This window comes from Mustela lutreola, chromosome 15 (assembly GCF_030435805.1).
Source record: "Mustela lutreola isolate mMusLut2 chromosome 15, mMusLut2.pri, whole genome shotgun sequence".
Lineage (NCBI taxonomy): Eukaryota > Metazoa > Chordata > Mammalia > Carnivora > Mustelidae > Mustela > Mustela lutreola.
Genome location: NC_081304.1, coordinates 69,229,601 through 69,239,489, shown reverse-complemented (window position 1 = coordinate 69,239,489; position 9,889 = coordinate 69,229,601). Strand labels below are relative to the sequence as shown.

General features: G+C 36.6%; 1 non-coding gene across 1 annotated transcript; it reads left to right on the top strand.

Annotated features, from left to right (window-relative positions):
* Positions 1 to 5,074: 5,074 nt before the first annotated feature.
* Positions 5,075 to 5,181, top strand: LOC131817163 (U6 spliceosomal RNA). The gene has a single exon (XR_009348371.1). It is a non-coding gene; the product is annotated as a U6 spliceosomal RNA (small nuclear RNA).
* The last annotated feature ends 4,708 nt before the right edge of the window (positions 5,182 to 9,889 follow it).

Genomic DNA, 9,889 nt, shown 5'->3' with positions numbered 1-9,889 from the left:
CCTATTACCATCTCCTGGGTGTAGGTAAGGCTTTGCCTTTTGTCCGGTGCTCAGGCAGACTCGGGGTCTAGGCCAGTCCTTCAGCACAGGGGAGAGGAGGTGACAGGATCACTGCACATGACCCGTGCACTGGGATGGGGAACTGTGGGGGACTGTCTCCACTCCTTTCCTGGCACACGCCCTGCCACCCAATTCCCTGCCACATCTTGATGGAAGACGGCATCTGACTGCCCGTTACTCCATGGGGCTGTTTCTGCGAGTTCCGGGTATGGCACCTGGTGGCAAGCCCAAGTCTGCCCTTGGGACAGGTGGCCAAGGAGATGCTGTCCCCTTGGGACCAGAGGCACAGGACAGGCCTGCCTTCTGCCCAGACTCCTGCCTTAGAGTGGAGCACGCGACCCTGCCCTAGTCGTCCCCTCATGTCTCCTTAGCAGCCAGGCTTCCATCTCTCCGCACAGGGAGCGGGTGACACTTGTCTTGCCACCGGCTTGCTGTTCGTGCCACGGCAGGCTATCCTGCTTCCTGAGCGGTTCCCGACCCCAAGGCCAACGGCTCCTTCTCTTCTCCGGGGGCGGCGTGCTGCGCCTTCCCCACACGTGGCTTCTCTCTCAGGCAGAGGGGATGCTAGGGCAAAGGGTATTTCGCTCCATGCGGGTATCTTCCACCGAGCTGCAGAGACTAGCCCAGGCAAGCAGCAGCAGCATCCCCAAATCCAACTATGATTTCCCCAAACGCTGTGCTTTCCCAGGGGAGATGCCCAGGCAAAGAGGCTTTCGCTGTATGCGGGTTTCTCCCACCGCGAGACTGGGCTCAGGCAAGCAGCAGCAGCCCGCAGAACATTTCTCAGTGAATGCTGTGCTTTTGCAGAGGCTTTGGCTTGGAGCGAACAGCACTTCTCTGCTGTTTCCTCAGCAAGGTTTCTGTCGCTTCAGGGAAGTAGAGCTTCGGGAGAGCTGGTGCTTCTTGGGCCTTGCTTTCACGGGTGCCATGTTCGCCTCTACTTGGGCCCAGAGGCTCAGGAAAGGCATGCTTTCTGCCCGGACTCCTTCCTAAGAGCGGAGCACGCACCCTGTCCACCTCATCCCCTCCTGTCTAAAAAAGTTTTCAAATTTATTTCTAGATAGATAGATAGATAGGTAGGTAGATGATAGTTAGACAGATATCCCAGAAGCTGCAATGCTAGGCTAAGACCAGGCTTTAAAGGGCTTTTCTATGCTCTACTAAATACTTTAAACCATTCATTATATCATAGCTCAGTGTTCAAATCTCCATTTGTTTCCTCAGTTTCCTAATATATATCTTAAGGTGACCTGATCCAGACTTTTGATCACCTTTGTCTAAATATTTCTATTTTAACAAAGTCCTTTTGAAAACTCAGAGACTATATCTTAGAAAAATACTCTGTTATCTCACCAGAGTGGAAAATATACCCATTAACTAATGATATCCATGTCTACATTAGATCCATGACATTTTTAATTCTTGGGAGCTTTTGGTTAAATGAATTTTTTAAGCTTCCTTTAAATGAAGCTTTAAGCCATCGCCACATGAATAAAATTAAAGAACTAAATGAAAACAAGCCAAGTATTTACAGAGTAATAGAATGTGCAGTGGAAAGAGTACAATTCTGAAATCATAAAGCCTAAATTAGTGTGATGCATCTTTATCAGCCATGTAATCATAAACCAGTTATCTAAATGTGTTAGCCTCAGTTTTTTCACCCATGAAATGGTGATGATAAAACTTATTATGCAGAGTTGTTGTGTGGATGTAATGAAGCATGGAGCATGAGAGTCTCTTATTCCATGCTAAAATGATAGCTATTTTTATACTTATAATAATTCTAATAATAGTAATTAAATTGTTCAAAATGATAATATTCATTTATATTGAGGCATTGTATTGACTATTCATAGACACATTTACCAAAATAAATTTCATTTTACTTTACCCCCTCTGAGGATATATATTCCTTAATTCAATACGAATCTCATTATGAATAATAATTATCATAATAAATATGCTGATTTTTCTTCTATTTATTTTTAGGGAAGTGTCCTTTACTGTTGAACATAAAGAAACTTAAGCAAGTCTGTCTTATTCAAAATTTGCATGCTGCTTTCTTATGAAAATAGATTATAGAGTTGTATGAAATAAATTCATGCAGTTAAGACATTTATGTTTGGAAAACTGGGTGGCCAGTTTAGTATTTCAAAAGAAGATTTTAAATTTAAACCTTAAAACTGAGCTCTTTCAGCCTTATTTATAGACCATCCTTCATGCTTCATAAGTATTCCTTCATTGTAAACTAACTAATAGTGTTTGTCACAGTGTATATAACTAAAATGGATTTTGTATTTCATTATTTCAGAGTTAGTTGCAGTTTCTACTTCCTTAATTCCTTTTTTGAAAAATAGATTAATTCTACAAAAAGATTTTTCCAGCTTTATTGAAAAATAATTGACATATTATAATTTGTAAATTTAAGAAATGATTTCTTATAACACTGCAAACTTTTAACATTGTGTAAATTTTGTACAATTTGATAAATTGGCATACATCTGTATTGCAATATAATCTACATAAAAATGTTAATACATCTACTATCTCATATAGTTTCCACTGTTTTTTATGCATGTATTGTAAGGAATTTTAAGATCTACTCTCTTAGGAACTTTAATGTATATAGTACAGTAGAGATGAACTTCAGAGGTCTTGTGGGTTTTGTTCCAGACCGCCTCAATAAAGCGATTATCTCAATAAACTAAGTCAAATCATTATTATTTTTTTTTTTTTGGTTTTCCAGTGCAAATAAAAAATTATGTTTCCCAGTGCATATAAAAAATAAACACTATACTGTACTGTTCAAAAGCATTATGTCTTTAAGGAAAAACAATGTATATACCTTAAGTAAACTAGTTCTGAGATATCAGTGGGTCATAATTACTGATCACAGATCACCATAACAAATACAATAATAATGAAAAAACTTGAAATATTGCAAGAATTACCAACATGTGACAGAGAGACACAAAATGAACAAATGTTGTTAGAAAAATGGTGGCAGCAGACCTATTTTATACAAAATTGCTATAAACTTTCAACTTGTAAGAATGTGATATATGCAAAGTTTAATAAAGGGAAGCACAATAAAAAAGTATGTATATATTATTAACTATGATCATCATGCTGTATATTAGATCCGGAGAACTTTTTCATATTATAGTTGCAAGTTTGTACACTTTGAACACCTTATTCCACCCCAGGTTCACCTCTTGTCAACTCAACTCTAAGTTTTCATTAGTTTGCTTTTCCTTCAGATTCTGTATGTAAGGGATATCATAATACATAAATTAAAATTAAAAAAAATATATAAAATCTTTGAAATATTTCAATTAGTATAATACCTTAAAGATCCATCAATTGTGTTGTAAATGGCAGTATTTCTTAATTTTTCATGGTTAAGTAGTATTCCATAGTATATATTTACCATACTTTTTTATTCATTCATCCATTAATGGATACTGAAGTTATTTCCATCTCTTGCTTAGAGTTAATAATTTTATAATGAACATAAGAGTGCAGATATGTCTTCGAATAGTGACTTCGTTTCCTTTAGATATATACCTAGAGGTGGGATTACTGAATCATATGGTAATTTTACTTTTAATAATATGATAGTCTCCATACTGTTTTCCATACAAATTTATATCCCTATCATAGTGCATAAGTTCCGCATTTTACCCAATATTTACCAAAATTTGTTAGTTTTAATTTTTTGGTAGTATATATTCTAATAGGTAGTAATATCTTGCTGTGTTTTTCAGAGGTAAACAACAACAACAACATAATGACTTTGCCCTGAGTTTTTACGTTGAGCACTTTTAAACGCTCCTGTTGGTCATTTATATAACTTTTTGAAAAAAAAGTCTATTGAGATACTTTTGCTATTTTTTTAATTATATATTATTTTCTCTTTGTATCTGTTGGTTATTAACCTCTTTTCAGATATAAGATTTGTAAGTATTTTTTTTCCATTCTGTGGATTGTGTTTTCATTCTTTCTCTCTCTTTTGTTTTTTTGGCAATGCAGAAACTTTAGTTTAATGTAATACCATTTATTTATTTTTGCTTCTTTTGCTTGTGTTTTTGGTCTGGTATCCAAAAAACTATTGGCAAGACCAATGTCAAGGAGAATTTTTCCTATGTTTTCCTTTAGGAAATTTAGTTTCATGCATCACATTTAAGTCTTTAATCTATTTCAAGTTAAGATTTATGAGTAATATAAGGTTCCAGTTTCATGCTGGTTTATGTGACTATTCAGTTTTAAATATCATTTATTGAACAGACTATCTTCACCCATTATATATGTTGGCCCCTGTCAAATATTAGGTGACTGTATGAAAGGATTTATTTCTGGACTCTCGATTCTGTTCTACTTGTTTATGGGTCTGTTTTTATGCCAGTATACTTTATTGTTTTGAGCATGAGGGCTTTGTAGTATAGTTTCAAATCAAGAGTGTAATTTCGCTTCTTCCTTCTTTCTCAGAACTGCTTTAATTATTTGTTGTCTTTTATGGTCTCATATAAATTTTAGGATTCTTTACTTCTGTAAAAACACAATATTGGATTTTTTAAAAGATTATTTAATTATTTATTTCACTGAGAGAGATGACAAGCAGGCAGAGAGGCAGGCAGAGAGAGAAGAGGTAGCAGCTTCCTGCTGAGCAGAGAGCCTGATGCAGGGCTCGATCCCAGGACCCTGGGATCATGACCTGAGCCGAAGGCAGTAGCTTAACCCTCTGAGCCAACCAGGCGCCCCTAACATTGGATTTTTGATACGAATTGAATTTACACAATGTTAATTCTTACCATTCATAAATATGAGCTATCTTTCCATTTGTGTCTCCTTCAATTTCTTTATCAATGTCATAGTTTATGGGGTACAGATCTTTCATCTTCTTAGTTAAATCTTTTCCTAAGTATTTTATTAGTTTTGATGCTAGTGTGAATTAGATTGTTCTCTTTATTTTTTCAGACAGTTCATCATTAGAGTGTTAAAATGCTCCTGTCTTGTGCTTACTTTGGCAGCACATATACTAAAATTGGAATGATGCAGAGAAGATTAGCTTGATCACTGAACAAGGATGACATGAAAAACTGGGAAGCATTCCATATTAAAAAAAAAAACCGAAACAAAACAAAATTCTTGTGTTTTATATATTGATCTTGTATTTGGCAGCTTTACAAAATTTGTTAATTCAAAATTTTTTGTGAATTTTTTAGGATTCTTTTACATGTAAGTTCATGTTATCCAAAAAGAGAAAATTTTACTTCTTCCTTTTTTTTTTTTTTTTTAGTCTTTTATTTCTTTGTGTTCCTTTTTTCTCTGGCTAGGACATCCAGTACTATGTCAAATGAGAGTAGTGAAAGTGGACACATTTGTCTTTTTTCTGATCTTTAAGGGGAAAACTTTCAAACTTTTTTGATTGAATATGAGATTTGCAATATGTGTTTTTTCTTTAATGGATTTTTTAAATTATTTTTTAAAATTTTTTATAAACATATAATGTGTAATTATCCCTAGGGGTACAGGTCTGTGAATCACCAGGTTTACACATTTCACAGCACTCACCATCACTCACCATAGCACCTGCCCTCCCCAATGTCCATACCCCCACCATCCTCTCCCAACACACCTCCCCCCAGCAACCCTCAGTCTGTTTTGTGAGATTCAGTCTTTTATGCTTTGTCTCCCTCCCAATCCCATCTTCTTTTATTTTTCTTTTCGTACGCCCGAAACCGCCTATGTTGCATCTCCACTTCATCATATCAGGGAGATCATATGATAGTTGTCTTTCTGAGATTGATTTATTTCGCCAAGCATAATACCCTCTAGTTCCATCCACGTCATCACAAATAGCAGGATTTCATTTCTTTTGATGGCTGCATAGTATCCCATTGTACATATATACCACATCTTTTTATTGATTCATCTGTTGAAGGACATTTAGGTTCCTTCCATAGTTTAACTATTGTGGACATTGCTGCTATAAACATTTGGGTGCATGTGCCCCTTCAGAATGCCACGTTTGTATCTTTAGGGTATATACCCAGTACTACAATCACTGGGTCATAGGCTAGTTCTATTTTCAGCTTTTTGAGGCACCTCCACGCTGTTTTCCAGAGTGGTTTCACCAGCTTGCATTCCCACGTACAGTGTAGGAGGGTTGCCCTTTCTCCACATCCTCTCCAGCATCTGTCATTGACTGACTTGTTCATTTTAGCCATTCTGAAAGGTGTGAGGTGGTATCTCATTCTGGTTTTGATTTGTATTTCCCTGATGCCGAGTGATGTGGAGCATTTTTTCATGTGTCTGTTGGCCATTTGGATGAATTCTTTGCAGAAATGTCTGTTCATGTCCTCTGCCCATTTCTTCATTGGATTATTTGTTCTTAGGGTGTTGAGTTTGATAAGCTCTTTATAGATTTTGGATAGATACTGGCCCTTTATCTGGTATGTCATTTGCAAATATCTTCTCCCAGATAACTTCTGACAGTCATCTTTTGGCTTTGTTAACTGTTTCCTTTGCTGTGCAAAAGCTTTTTGATCTGATGAAATCCCAATAGTTCATTCTTGCCCTTGCTTCCCTTGCCTTTGGTGATGTTCCTAGGCAGAAGTTGCTGCTGCTGAGGTCAAAGAGGTTGCTACCTGTTCTCTCCTCAAGGATTTTGATGGATTCCTTTCTCACATTATGCTTCTTCATCCATTTCCAGTCTATTTTCATGTATGGTGTAAGGAAATGGTCCAACTTCATGTTTCTGCATGTGGCTGTTCAATTTTCCCAACACCATTTGTTGAAGAGGCTGTCTCTTTTCCATAGGACATTCCTTCCTGCTTTGTTGAAGACTAGTTGACCATAGAGTTGAGGGTGTATTTCTGGGCTCTCTATTCTGTTCCATTGATCTATGTCTGTTTTGGGGACAGTTCCCTACTATCTTGATGATGACAACTTTGTAATAGAGCTTGAAGTCTGGAATTGTGATGCCAACAACTTTGGCTTTCTTTTTCAATATTCCTCGGGCTATTCGAGATATTTTCTGGTTCCATATATATTTTAGGATGATTTGTCCCATTTCTTTGAAAAAAACGGATGGGATTTTTGATAGGGATTGCATTAAATGTGTAGATTGCTTTAGGTAGCATAGACATTTTCACAATATTTGTTCTTCCAATACAGGAGCATGGAACATTTTTCCATTTCTTTGTGTCTTCTTCAATTTCTTTCATGAGTACTTTAGAGTTTTCTGAGTATAGATTCTTTTTCTCTTTGATTAGGTTTATTCCTAGGTATCTTAGGGTTTTGAGTGCAATTGTAAATGGGATTCACTCCTTAATTTCTATTTCTTCAGTCTTGTTGGTATAAAAAAATGCAACCAATTTCTGTTCATTGATTTATATCCTGACACTTTACAGAATTCCTATGCAATTTATAGCAGATTTGGAGTGAAGTCCTTTAAGCTTTCCACATACAGTGTCATATCGTCTGCAAACAGGGATAGTTTGACTTCTCTTTTGCCAATTTGGCAAAGTTTGGATGCCTTTAATTTCTTTTTGTTGTCTGATTGCTGAGGCTAGGACTTCTAGTACGATGTTGAATAGCAGTGGTGATAACGGACATCCCTGCCGTGTTCCTGACCTCAGCGGAAAAGTATTCAGTTTTTCTCCATTGAGAATGATATTTGCAGTGGGGTTTTCATAGATGGCTTTGATAATATTGATAATATGTGCCCTCTATCCCTACACTTTGAAGAGTTTTAATCAGGAAGGGACACTGCACATTGCCAAATGCTTTTTCAGCATCTATGGAGAGTATCATATGGTTCTTGTTCTTTCTTTTATTGATGTGTTGTATCACATTGATTGATTTGCAGATGTTAAACCAACCTTGTAGCCCTGGAATAAATCCCACTTGGTCGTGGTGAGTAATCCTTTTAATGTACTGTTGAATCTTATTGGCTAGTATTTTGGTGAGAATTTTTGCATCCGTGTTCATCAAGGATATTGGTCTGTAGTTCTCTTTTTTGATGGGATCCTTGTCTGGTTTTGGGATGAAGGTGATGCTGGCCTCAGAAAAAAAAGAGTTTGGAAGTTTTCCTTCCATTTCTCTTTTTTTGGAACAGTATCAGGAGAATAGGAATGAATTCTTCTTTAAATGTTTGGTAGGATTCCCCTGGGAAGCCATATGGCCCGGGGCTTTTGTTTGTTTGGAGATTTTTGATGACTGTTTCAATCTCCATACTGGTTATGGGTCTGTTCAGGTTTTCTATTTCTTCCTGGTTCAGTTGTGGTAGTTTATATGTCTCTAGGAATGTATCCATTTCTTCCCGATTGTTGAATTTGTTGGCGTAGAGTTGCTCATAGCATGTTCTTATAATTGTTTGTATTTCTTTGCTGTTGGTTGTGATCTCTCCTCTTTCATTCATGATTTTATTTATTTGGGTCCTTTCTCTTTCTTTATCAATCTTATTAATTCTTTCAAAGAACCAGCTCCTAGTTTCGTTGATTTGTTCTATTGTTTTTTTGTTTTGTTTTGTTTGTGTGCTTTTTTGTTCATTTCTATTTCATTGATTTATGCTCTGATCTTTATTATTCCTCTTCTCCTGCTGGGTTTAGGCTTTCTTTGTTGTTCTTTCTCTGACCCCTTTAGGTGTAGGGTTATGTTTTGTATTTGAGATCTTTCTTGTTTCTTGAGAAAGGCTCGTACAGCTTTATATTTTCCTCTCAGAACTGCCTTTGCTGTATCCCACAGATTTTGAACACTTTTGTTTTCATTATCATTTCTTTCCATGAATTTTTTCAATTCTTCTTTAATTTCCTGGTTGACCAATTCATTTTTTAGAAGGATGCTGTTTAGTCTCCATGTATTTGTGTTCTTTCCAAATTTCCTCTTGTGATTTAGTTCTAGTTTCAGAGCATTGTGGTCTGAGAATATGCAGGGGATGATCCCAATCTTTTGATAATGGTTGAGATCTGATTTATGACCCAGGATGTGGTCTATTCTGGAGAATGTTCCATGTGCACTAGAGAAGAATGTGTATTCTGTTATTTTGGGATGGAATGTGTTGAATATACCTGTGATGTCCATCTTGTCCAGTGTGTCATTTAAGGCCTTTTTCCTTGTGGATCTGTTGCTTGGATGATCTGTCCATTTCAATGAGGGGAGTGTTAAATTCCCCTACTATTATTTTATTGTTGTCGATGTGTTTCTTTGATTTTGTTATTAATTGGTTTATATAGTTGGCTGCTCCCATGTTAAGGACATAGATATTTAAAATTGTTAGGTCTTCTTGTTGGACAGACCCTTTGAGTATGATATAGCGTCCTTCCTCATCTCTTATTATAGTCTTTGGCTTAAAATCTAATTGATCTGATATAAGGATTGCCACCCCAGCTTTCTTCTGATGTCCATTAGCATGGTAAATTGTTTTCCACCCCCTCTCTTTAAATCTGGGGGTGTCTTCGGATCTATGATGAGTTTCTTGGGCAGCATATTGACGGGTTTTGCTTTTTATCCATTATGATACCCTGTGTCTTTAGATTGGTGCATTTAGGCCATTTACATTCAGGGTAACTATTGAGAGATATGAATTTAGTGGCATTGTATTGCCTATAATGTGACTGTTACTGTATATTGTTTCTGTTCCTTTCTGATCTACTACTTCTAGGCTTTCTCTTTGCTTAGAGGACTCCTTTCAATATTTCCTGGAGAGTTGGTTTGGTGTTTGCAAATTCTTTCAGCTTTTGTTTGTCCTGGTAGCTTTTTAATCTCTCCTTCTATTTTCAATGATAGCCTAGCTGGATATAGTATTCTTGGCTGCATGTTTTTC